Raw genomic sequence first — 12906 nt, 5'->3', positions numbered from 1 at the left:
CTGAGATTTTACAAAACATACAGTTCATAGGATCAGTACGTTCTTATGCCTTAAAAGTCTCCAGGCATTCAAGGATACCACTATGTGGAAACTCAGGCCTTCTACTGCATTATTGAAGGAGCACATTTGAGACTCACAGCTCTGGTTCCAGGAGTCTGTTAACAGGTCTGGACAATGAGTAATGTCAGTCCAGATAATTCTGAGGAAGGCTTTCTGCCTTGTTATGAGGAGGATAATCAATGGAGACTCTAGACAAGTTCCCAGTCACCTTTCCAGCATTTAGTTGCTGTTTTTGTAATCCCAGCATTTTGGGAGGCCTAGGCAGGTGGCTCACTTGAGGTCAAGAGTTCAAGACTGGCCTGTTCAACATGGTAAAACTTTGTCTTTACTTAAAATACAAAATTAGCAGGGGGCGGGGGGGTGGGGAATATGCATTAGAAGGGAAGGAGAACATACTTAACATGTCATTGGAAGGTGAAATTCCTAATACTTGAGAATATTTTTGAGAATTATATTTAATTCTCACTATAGAAAGATGTACCCTTTGAATGACATTAAAAATTCGCTAGAAGAGTGAAGAATAATAGTTAAAATGTCACCTAAGTAACAAGAGTCTCAAAACATAAAGTGTTCTAAAAGGTTAAAGTACGTATTTGAGATAGAGGAGAGAATAAATAATAGTTAATTACTTAGACTTTATTATGTGAAAAGACTTTCCTAAAATTCTTCCCTAATAATTGAAGATATGAATTACAATAATTAAAATATACAAAAAATAAAAGTAATAAAATAGTGAAAAATTTTTAAAAGGGTAAACTTGAAAATTATTTAATTTTTAATCTCAAAAATCTGAAAGTGATTTTATCAATGTCCTAAAAAATTGAAATAAAAACAAACTTAACAATGTAAAAGAAGGGAGGTTTCCACCGGGCTGGGGGCGGGAGCTAGGGCTTCCCTGGGGAGGCAGAAGCAAGAAGCAGGGACCTTGGCGCGCACCAGGCTTTCCGGGACAGAGCCTCGGCCTCCCGCCCACGCCTCCGGCCGCCGGCGTGGTGCTGCTGGCTGGGACCCAGCCGCAGGGTGGCGGGGCGCGCTGCATGACCCCGCCACCGCCGTCCCCACTCCTAGGCACACAGGTCGAGGAGGACCGCGCTGACTACAAAGAGTTCCAGGACTTCTCCAGTCTGCCCGACACCCGCAGCATCGCCTGGGACGACTCTTTCTATCCTTTCCAGGAAGAGGAGGAGCACGGCGTCGAGGGCGTGGAGAGCGTCCTGGAGGAGGGCGTCCTGGAGGCGTGAGGCTGCTGCAGACGTTGGTGCGGCGGGGGGTGAGCGTTGAGAAGGCGCAGGAGACTGACCACAATGGCTAGACCGGCCTTAATGTCGCCTGCTACCACGGCTTTGTGGATATACCGTGGTGGCCTTAGCTGAGTGCCCCCACATTGAAGTCAACTGGCAGGACAGGGAGGGGAACGCAACCCTAATCATAGCTGCACAGGCAGGAGCTGCCCCTGGCCCCATGGACACAGTTGCCTTAGACACTGGCTCTCAGCCTTGAGCTTCCTGCGTCAGCATCACCTGGGCTGGTTCATTTGAGCTTTAACACAGATCTGGTGGAAACACAGGCTGCCAAGCCCTGCCCTGGAGTCTTTCTTTGAATAGGCCTGGGGTGGGGCCCAAGAATGAGCAGAAGAACAGGTTTCCTGGTGAGGCTGATGCCGCTGGCCCAGGGATCCCACGTTGAGGAAGGAGGGCTTTGAGGTTTTCATGCCTGATGATGGCCAGGAACCCTTCTCAGTAGGCACTGAAGACCAGCAGAGTCCCAGACCCCAGGAGAGATGTCGTCAGACGGACACAGAGGCATCACGGAATTAAAGTGAAAATGAAGAAAGGAGCTGAGCATCTGTTTCATGACTTTCCTGCGCTGTTTTACTAAAGAGGCTGTTCTGGCCCAGTCAGGGCAAGCTATCATCACCAACTACTTGCTCAACTATGTCCTGGGTCTTGACCTTGAAGGATGGACGCGTTCGGGTTGAAAGCCGCCATGCAGGGTCGAGCCGATCGCATCAGAGCCCTGAAATAGCAGGGGCGGGTGTCCACGCGAGGGCCCCCGCCGTGGGATGTCGCCAGAGGAGTGGCCACTTACACGTCCGCCTCATGCAGAGGCTCTTGGAGCGCCCCTGCCAGGAGCGGCTGGGGAAAAAGTACCAGCTTGAGCTGCCTCCGCTCCACGAGAGGGTGCGGAAGCCCGAGGGCTCGAAGAACTGCCTGCAGAGGCTCGGGGACTGCGAGCTGTCCAGGCTGACGCCGCGCTCCGTGCGTGGCCCGGAGGACCAGGGCGCCCTGGACCACATGGTCAGGATGACCACCAGCCTCTAACAGCCCCGCCGTGGCCCTCGCGTGCCAGACCGTGTGTCCCCAGAGCTCCCTGTGCGTGGGGAAGAGGCGGCTGGCGGTGCAGGAAATCCTGGCGGCTCAGGAAATTCTGGCCGCGCGGCTGGGGGTGGGGAGGCAGGCGCAGGAGGCGGGCGAAGCGGAGAGCGCAGAGCAGCACAAGCCGCCCTGCCCAGAGGCCGCGGGCTCTCGGGAGGGCTCCCTAAGAGCCGGCCTCCCACCTGCCCCGCTGCCACGGTTCTGGGGCTCTGGCGACCCCGCCCCGCGGAAGGCCAGCCTCCTGCCCCTGCAGCGCCTGCAGCGGAGCAGTTTGCGGCCCGGCGTGGTAGTGCCCCGGGTCCGCCTCAGCAAGGCGCCCGCGCCCACCTTCCAGCCCCAGAGGCCGGCTGTTCAAATATTTTCCCAATTTTATATTGGGTTCATTTTCTTTTGTTTATTATATTCATTAATCACATGTATTGTATTTTATTGCATATATGTTGGGATAAATATTTTTCTCCACTCTTGGTTTGCATTTGAATTCTTGGATGGTGTATTTTGAAACACAGAAGTCGTCATTTTTGATACAAACTAACTAAATTTTTCTTCTTAATTGTTACTTTTTTGTCCTGGTTAGGAAATCTTTCTGTGTGAGAATATTTTATTGTGTTCCCTTCACCTTCAGAACATGAATCCATGTGGAAATGCACTGTGTATGGTTTGAGGTAGGGGTCAGTATTCAGTTATGTCCATTTGAGTATTTAATTGATCCAGCATTGTCCTGATCCCCTTGTAAATTTCACTGTAGAACAGCACTCTAATAATGCATGAGCATTTTGTATATAAGATGAGATTTACAAAGATAAGCACAGCATAGGAGGTCAAATAAGATTACCTCAAAGTATAGGTTCATAAATAAAACACATGGATAAGTATATTGTTAGATGAAGAGAAAGAAAATATTTCCAGGTTACCATTGAGTCTTTTTACTCCAAGTTTTTTCATGAAGCCCAAGATCTCTACTTTCTTCCATTGATTTTAACTTCATTTAGACAACTCTGTCATCTATTATTTCACTTTGTGACATTCAGAAATAATTAAAAACCAGAGAATATATTCTATGCCATACATCATGGGTAATGATTTTCCAAAAATGATTTAAAAAGGAACCAATACACATGGTTTTAGTGTTTTCACCATATTTAATAGAAACACTATAAATGAGTTTTGATGACATTAGAATGCAACTAAAGACATTAAATGTAACTTATTTGTCCTGTTTGATGAGGTGCGAAAAAGAGGGCTTTCTGGGATAAACAGGTTCCCAGAGCATATAGACACATTTCTGACTTTTCTCTGGTCGGAAGTGACTACAGCAAAAGATAGGCCTGAGAGGAGGTGAGAAGGAGCAATTAGGGATGGTGTATATCAGGGAACTTTGATCAACATCAACAAAACTCATGGTTCTACTTTCACAATCCAGGAATAATCCTACTGTGCTGGTAGGTCTTGGAACATATTGCACCACAAGTGGGGAGGTGGTAAAGAGACTGCAATGAGTGTCCTCCTTAACACATCCAAGAAGAAAGAGTCCCTCCTCTCCATCTATCTTGTCATTCTGTCTCTTCTCTTTCCAATAATTGTTACAGACACCAAAAGCCCAATTCCAAGAGTCCCCCACGTGAACTTCCCAATAATATTTCCCAGATGTGAAAGCCTGAGCCCCCCATTCAAGAAAACATTCAGATTTTGCAGTGATATCGGGATCATCTTGAGGGTCACATCCAACATTCATGCTTCTCAAATCTCCATACAGGAAGATATGACTATTGGTTCTTTCAGGCTGCAGAGTAAAATCAACTGCAAAAATAATTTTTAAAAACTATAGATACATGTAATTAATAGAAATTAGAATTCTTGAGGGAAAAGTTGTTCTACCAAGAGTTTACTTTACCAAGAAATCTGAAGTTACAAGGACAGGAGAATTGTGACTACAACATTTAATAAAGTATAAGGATGATTAATATTCTCTATAGGAAGAACAAAACCCTAAAAACAGACATTGAAAATTTATTGAAAACTTAAAAATTGAGAGTCGAATACAAGACCAGCCTGTTTTAATCCAATCTCCAATGTAAAAGTGAAATATTTTATGCCCTGAATGCCCTTTAGCTATCAAGGTCATTATTATTAAAATATTTCTTGTTCTTAAATACTAGCGATGTAATTTTGGCAAGAATGGGAAGATTTTAGCTTCCTCAAGCACCGCTCTAGATAACTGGATAAAAGTCCATATGTTCAAATTATAAGTGGTAATTTAAGGCAGATTTTTGCAAAATCTTTTACCAGTCACTTTGCGGACATCCCTGCTAGCTCTAGACTGAAACCGAATTTTAGATTTTACACGTAGCTCTTCATGTTGTAACTAAACTGAAATTATCATTTCCATTTTTACTTCCTATTTACATTATAATGTCTTCTTTCTTTTTACATGTTAAGTCAAAATTTTACATTATATCAATAATATATATTTATTGTAAGAAAGTACAAATACTCCAACAAACTGCAGTGAACTCTATTCTCCAATGAAATGTGTTTAACAATTCAAATGAAATACAGTAAAGAAATGTAAAATTTTTATGTAACCTTGGATTATTACGCTTCCTTCTGAGCATTGTTCCATTTATTCAATTTTTTATTTCTTATGTCATTCCATTTACCCAATATATAACTCTATACATGTGAGCCCAGAACATATTTGTTTTTCACTGTTTTAGTCTTCATGTTATAAATTGGACTATAAATAGAAACACAGATATAAAAGGGTTGCATAGTCATACGGTTCACTTCCTGCTGAAATGAAATAAAGATTTGATGAAGGGTAAAATATTACCCCCATGATTCTAACAAGAAGTAATACACCGTGGGAATTCTGTCAATGGGCTGACACTCACCTCTGAATCCACTGAGCCTGTCCAGCAGTCCAGTGATGGGCCCTGCACTGAGCTCTGGATTCACAGGCTCAGACACTTGCAGCAGCAGGGACTCATACCTGCAAGGAGAAAGATACAGTTACCACATCTACAGCCAAAAAAAATAAATAAATACATTAAAATCACCACTTTTATTTAAAAGACATTTCATGAGAATCCCTTTAACCCACACATTTGCTAATTCCAAAATTATCATTTTCTTTTTCAAATTCATTCTTATTCACAGTTCCTGATTTTCAAGCACGATGGAAAAGTCTATCTGACTGAGAATTCATTCGGATCTTTCTTCGTATTGCTCCAAATTAGTAAGGATCATTAGTCTTAAGACTGGGAGAATATTGAAAAATGAAATTCTGGGTTCCAGACCTCACCAGAAATTCCTGAAATCACTGTCTGGAAAAGTGGGGTTATTTTTAAGACTGCTGCATCTGTTGCTTCCTTCTCAAGGCCAGGGTGTTGAAACTTGCTCCAGGCAGGGAGATCTGCCTTTTATAGTTGAGGTTCTCTGGAGGCCTACACGGTTCAAACATTCCAAATAGTTTGTTTCATCCATTTTTCAGAATTATATATTTAAATATAAACTAGAAATCATCAACACTTTTCACTGCTAAAATACTTTCCCCTTTTCTCTCTGGCTTCCCCTGGTTGACTTTGTAGCCATGTAGTCAATGTAATATTTTCTCTTTCAAATATGAAGGCTTTTGAGCAATAAAAAGGAAATTAGGAATAGAGATGCTCACTTCCTTCATTTTTCTTTCATTTATTTATTTTTTGTTTTATTTATGTATTTATTTTTTGGTTTTGCAGAACTTTCATTGAGCTGCTTAATAAAGTCACTGAGTATGGCAACAAAATAGATGACTACATGGGGGTGGGGGATGGAGAAAGTACAACCAGCACAAGGCAGTATCACTCTCTGAATCCATTATACCGTCAATATCAAAGTTCCTGCTTGATATTTGTGGAAACTGAAAGCATCTGCTAAAATCTTGGTATGCACTTACCTGTGTAATATGTCTCCAAAAGCCTGTAAAAAAAAAAAAAATAGAAAGGCTTAGTGCTTTCCACAAGATGCATCTTCCACTAAGTTCAGTGTGAGATTTGGAGACAGTTTCTGAAGATATTTTCCTACAATGTTCCCTCCTGGAAAGCATTTTCTGTTTCTTTTCTCATGAAAATCCCAGTCTATCATATGTCATGAATTAATGTCCTGATAAAGTCTAAGTCTTGAAGACATTCTCTTTACAAGTGAAGGGAGAGGAGGGAGGCCCACAGAGTCTATGCTCTGTGGTAACCATAAAGAAGCTACTCAGTCATCTTCCCTAAGCCCTGTTACCAAAATGAGCAGACCCCAAAATAATATTAGTGTGATCCTAGATTCCCCAACTTCTCCATCATGCCATGTCTCCAAATTAGCCTAAATGCCAATGAATCACTTCTCATTTTATCCACTTTCAAAATTCCTAAATAAATCACTGACTTTTGATGGGAAATATTTCTTGGGGCTGTCTGTTACCTTAGCCATTCTGCAAAGTTTTGTTGCTGGTGGATAAAGTAGGAGGGACCTTCGGTCTAGTAGAATCACTAGGAGAGGCTATACCTTCCCAACCAAGTAGCATTAGTTATCGAATTGTGTTTTTGGAAACAAATAATGGAAGTGAAGGGGGAGACGGATTTCATGAGAGAGGAAAAACACCCATGTATGTGAATGTTCAACATCATGATACCCCATGGTCAGTCCATACCTGGAGTAGCTCCACATCTGCTTTATGGTACATTTGCTTCAGATCCTCATACATTCCCTTAAAAGCTCCCTGGAATGTTGCATTCTGGATTGGCTTTCATTGAGTTGCTGAAAAATGTCCTCGCCCTCCTTTTGCAGCCTCTCCAAGTGATGTTGCTCTTCTTCATGGAGAAATGCAGGCATCTTCTGATATTCAGCTCTGATTGCTTCTATCCTTAAACTCACATAATCCTGCAGTGACAATTAGTCAAAATAGAAATGTTTTATCCATCTTCTCTTGAATTTCACTGATTCCTCTTAGCATTCTGAACACCCAATATTTTAATCCTCAATCTTGTCAATTCTCAGATTCCACAAAATTTTATTCCTTCCCTTTTTTTTCTGTACTAATATCAACATAGTTGTTTCTGCCCAGTTACTTTTACTTGATTAATGATAAAATGCTTTCTAAGATAGTTATATAAAAATGGATTTCTCTCTTCCACACCACATTTATAGAAAGAAAACACAGTTCTTGCTTAAGAATCAAACTATCGAGTTATATTGACTAGGTAAGAAACCATTATTTCTATTTTGGAGAATTGGGGCAAGTTATGTAAAACCATTATATGACAAATGATGACATGACCCAGACTAGCATTGTCAACTCAACGCATTTCACCCAGCATAACATATTCTAATAAGGTTTCATTTATTCTCTTCCAAACTCACACTAATCGGCAACATGGACTTCTTTGTGGTTCCTCAAACCCCCAAATAAATGCAAATTAAATATTACTGCACATGCTGTTTTCTATACCTAGAATTATTTTCATATATATATACATATTTCTCATATATGTACTCATATATATATTTCTCAAATATAGGTATATATGGATATATGAGGAATATATACGTGTATCTGTGTGTGTGTATATATATTCCTCAAATATATCCATATATATATATATACCAACACCCAGATACACATATATATTCATATATTTATGAGGAAGAGGAAGGCAAACAGGAGGATATGTATATTTCCTCCTGATCAAGATTTTGTTTCAGTGCGAATTTTTCCATGAGCCTTTTTTCTGACCACCCTATTTAAAACTCAAACCCTCAGCCCCAGTCCCTGGCCTCTGTGCTCCTTTTCTACTTTCCTGCTTGATTATTCTCCAAAGACACTACTACACTCTAACACATCATGTACTTCACATATCTGCATGGTGACCATTTGCTTTTCCCATTTCCATTGCAAGATTTGTGTGTTTTCTTTCTTCTTTACTCCTTAATTTTCTAAGTTGATATTTGACATAGACTAGGTACTCATAAAATATCTTTCAATGAATTAATATTAGAATAAATTAATGAATTAATATTAGATATCATGCCCTCAATATAAACATCCACAAAGAGAAAATCATTTCTAGAATTTTTCTCAAGTCCTTAGAGTTCTCCTTATATTAAATACTAGTTCCCATATTTCTCACATATTTATGTCTTCATCAAGACACAAGTCTACATTTCTCGCCACTTTTCCCATTATGTGTTACGACTTATTCAATATTAATTAGCGCTGATATTTAATTTCATGCTTTCCCTAAGGTTGCGCTCTTGCTCCTTCTGCCTGAAATTTAGCTCACATTTCAATATACTTGCCCACCAGGATTCAAATTCATACTGACTCAGCCTTAGAAGGGTCACCTGAAATTTCCATGACTGACAAATAACACTTGTATCCAGAATTTATCCAGGCAGCCCATTGGGAACAGTGTGAAATGGCCCAGTTTCTTGTATTTGTTGGGGTATTGCTATAGGTTTGTATGGAAACAGATGAGCATGCTTGGGTAACATCTGTGGTCTGATTAGACATCCTACCAAAGAGTCACACTAACTTATATAAAAAATTACGGTGTTTTTTTCTCAAGTGTTTTTTCCTTGTTTATTGAATTCCAGAAACATTATGGGTTGAGATCAAGTTCCTATTTTAAGAGTCACCCATTTGTTCGCTATAAGTTCCTGCAGAAGGTAGAGTAATACGGTACTAACCTTCCAGCATCTGGTTCTGGTGGTTTCTGTGTTCAGGTTTCTGAGATTTTCACAAGCTTTTTGCCATAAAGACTGCATTTTTTTTAGGAGCTCCTCCTGCAAAAGAGCCATGAATTGAAGCACAAGTGAGGACAATAAAGTATCACTCACACTCTGATATACGAAGGACCCAAAATGAGAGACAAATTAGCCCACAGAAAATAGAGTTTGCTTTGTTTCTCCTCATGTTTGTCAAATCTGAGAGGTGTGAAGTCAAGGAAGCTCATAACAGACATGCTTAAGGGGACACAGAGATGGCATCATCCAATCTCCAAGGAAATAGACTTACAAGAATTTCATGTGTCCTGTATAGAAATAGATCTTCAGAGGCATCACTTACCCGGCGTTCCTCAGCAGCCCACTCAATGGGACAGTGTCTGTGATTCCGGTGCTCCTGAGAGTTGGAGCACAGCCAACAGAGCCGGCTCTTGTCCACTTCACAGAACATCTTCTTTGCCTCTCTGTGCATCCCACATATTTGCTCCTCAGAGCTAAGGAATTGCCGGAGGCTGGCTTTTCTGGCAGTGGAAGCCATGTTCTTCAAACAAATGTCAGTTTTGAGGTTTCTCTGCCGTATTGTCTTCTTGCATTTAGAGCACTGAGCAAGAACTGCCATGTCTTGCCAGTTGAGGTAGAAACAGGGCCGGCAAAAGCTGTGCCCACAGTCTATGGTGACTGGGTGTATGAAGTAGTTCATGCAGATGGGACAGGTGAGTGCCCTCTGGAAGACTGGCAAGATTCCAGAATTCATGTTTCTGAAGAAGAAAGAGCAGCATGTCATTTTGGGGTCTGGGTTGGTGAAAATCTGTGAACATGTGGTGATATGTGGTAGCTGTATTTTCTTCTTGACAGTGCTCATTAAAGTGGAACAAACTATTTCCTCTGTAACAAAAATGAAAAATTCATACACAAAGAGAGTCCTTAGGCTTCTTAGCAGACACTACTGACTAGATGACTCACAACCTCTTCTACTCCTAGTTCCTGCCCATAACATAATGCAAATCTGTTCAAAAACCTATTCCCTGGATGTCGATATGAAACTCGGGTTTTAATCTTAAGTGGTCTAGAATAAAACATGCTTCTCCCTATTTCTCTTTCAAATAACTACTAAATGACTATGGGAGAGGAGTAGAAAACCTACATTGGGTAACAAAACATGAGAAGATGGTCAGAGGGCGCTATGACATATTTTTAGAGAGAGGGACCCAGAAGCCGGCTCTTTAAAACAAAAACAACCCCAGAACAAACCAACCGACCAGATAAACAAAAAGACAGCAATTAAACCAGTCTAGGATCACTAGGAGATAAAACAAATAATGAAAAATATTGGGCTTATTTTTCTTATGGCTTAAATTAACTTCTTCTTTGGGCTACTCCAACTATGAACTGACATACAGTCAGTTTTTTAAAAACTGAAATATATATAATTATATTACTATGGTATTATGGTTAATTTTAGGTGTTGACTTGACTGGATTAAATAATACATGGAGAATTGGTAAAGCATTATCTCTGGGTGAGTCTGTGAAGGTGTTTCCAGAGAGACATGTAAGTTTGTGAGCTGAGTGGGGAACAGCAGCCCTCAATGTGGGTGTACACTATCCAATCAGCTGGTAGCTCAGACTGAAGATAAAGGGCAGAGAGAGGGCCGTTTCCTCTCTTTCTCCTGAAGCTTATTCTAACTCAGCCAGGATATTGGTATCTCCAGGATACTACCTTAATGACAGCCTATGTTCAACTTCTCAGACTCCATAATCAAGGGAACAAATTTCCCTAGTGGACTTCCTCTCCTGTACAGTGTCATGTGTAGAGTGAGGACAGATATATGATCTGAGGGACGCATTAGACAGTCTCCTTATTGTTTGAACATCATAGGGTACACTTACACAAACCTAGATGGTATAGCCTACTACACACCAATGTTATACAGTATAGCATATTGTTCCTAGGCTATAAACCTGTATGGTATACGATAGGCAGTTGTACCACAATTGTAAGTATTTTTGGTATATATATATAGTTATGTACACAACCTATGTTTCTGTCTCTCTGGAGAACCCTGACCAATAAAAACTGTAATCTTTGCCTTGGCAGTTTGAAGTCCTTTACCTTACTCTCTTTTACTAAACACTGCTGAATTTAAGTGCCAACAGTGAAAATTTAAGAATTGCAAATATTTTTCAGAGGTCATCTGAGCCATTTTAAGGAATTTTTCATAGTTTCATCTGAGGTAAGCCTCAATTAAAATGACAACTAGTATCAAGGATCAAATCATTCCTTACACAGTTATCTGCTAAACAATTGTGTTTTGATTTCTAAGCTAGGGCATTTTGGAGAGCATTCTTATTTCCTTTAGTATCACCATTTTTAGCTCATCATTGCCTCAGTAACTTAAAATCATGTCTAAAAGCTTAAGGTTATGAAAGTACAACATTTACAGTATTCAATAATTATCCTTTTTTACTTAATTAAGTGTACCAATATTAGTAAATGCAGTACACATATATATGCTTTAATGTGAATTCCATATATTCATGATGCATGCAAATCTATTACAGCAAACACTAGATATCTAAAATTTTTCAAAAATATATTAAACACTTTTGGAACACATAAAATGACAACAATTAATAACCTCATGTCATAAAATGAATAGCAATACTATGAATTACAAATAAGATCATTAAGTAAGTTTAGTCAGTTAGATATTTTTATCACTGTAATTTACTATTTTAAAGGAAGAGAGAAATAATTTTCTCCATATAAGTTTCACTCACCCCAAAGTTCTATGAATGTTTCCTGCAGTAATTCTTCCAAGAAAAAATTCTTTTAAGTACTCCCCAAGATCAGGAGCTCATTCCTTGCAGAGTTGACTTTCAGAGGTCACCTGAATGCAGTTAACTCTAAGTGCTGTCCTCCTCTGGAGAAATAGGAGCTTGTCTCTTCTACTTCCTCTTATGTGAATCTTTGAAAACCACACCCACCTCTTTAGTGATATTTAGGGTATTAAGAAAGGTGGAGACAGCAGAGATGATTAGGTTTATGCAATATTTAGTACACGCCTTTTCATCACTGATTAAATTAGCGTCACGCTATCATTGTAAAAACCACTGCCTGAATGAGGCATATCTATCATCAATCTTATCAGAGTAAACATATGCTAGAAATTACCTAAAATTGATTAATACTGTTTCTTGAGTTTCTTCCCAAGGCACAAGCATTCCTCTAAGTGCACATTTATTTATTTATACCAAAGAAAGTTTCACCCTCTGGAGTGCAGTGGCACAATCTTAGCTCACCACAGCCTTGAATTCCAGGGCTCAAGTAATCCTCCCACTTCAGCTTTCAAAGTAAAAAAGACTAGAGGTTTATGCCATTGAACCTAGCTAATTTTTCATTTACTCATCAAAAATATTTTTAAAATTCTTAGGTGATTACATGTGTTACAATGACCAGCTGGATTAGAATTAGATTAGGTATAAAACGATGAAAGAATCTGGGAGAGGCGGCAGAGTGTTGGTTGTTAATTAGCACATGGATCAAAGGAGAGCACTGAGGTGTTTAGAAGCCACAACATTGATAGGATAAAAGCCAGAACTAACAATCCAATTGTAAATCTCTTTACTGTGGTATTTTCTGCCATTTCTGCTCCATAAGACACACCTTAAGCACTTTGTCATGGTATCTGCAGTATTCTATTTTAGTCTACATAGCATTT

General features: G+C 40.0%; 2 pseudogenes; one reads left to right on the top strand and one right to left on the bottom strand.

The window, feature by feature from the left end:
* Positions 1–1222: 1222 nt before the first annotated feature.
* Positions 1223–2937, top strand: LOC134807404 (ankyrin repeat domain-containing protein 33B-like; annotated as a pseudogene).
* A 705-nt stretch (positions 2938–3642) lies between these two features.
* LOC129135422 (tripartite motif-containing protein 51-like) lies at positions 3643–9939 on the bottom strand (annotated as a pseudogene).
* Between the last annotated feature and the right edge of the window lie 2967 nt (positions 9940–12906).

This window comes from Pan troglodytes, chromosome 9 (assembly GCF_028858775.2).
Source record: "Pan troglodytes isolate AG18354 chromosome 9, NHGRI_mPanTro3-v2.0_pri, whole genome shotgun sequence".
In the NCBI taxonomy this organism is placed as follows: domain Eukaryota; kingdom Metazoa; phylum Chordata; class Mammalia; order Primates; family Hominidae; genus Pan; species Pan troglodytes.
Note: the sequence above shows the minus strand (reverse complement) of the source record. Positions and strands in the feature narration are given on the sequence as shown.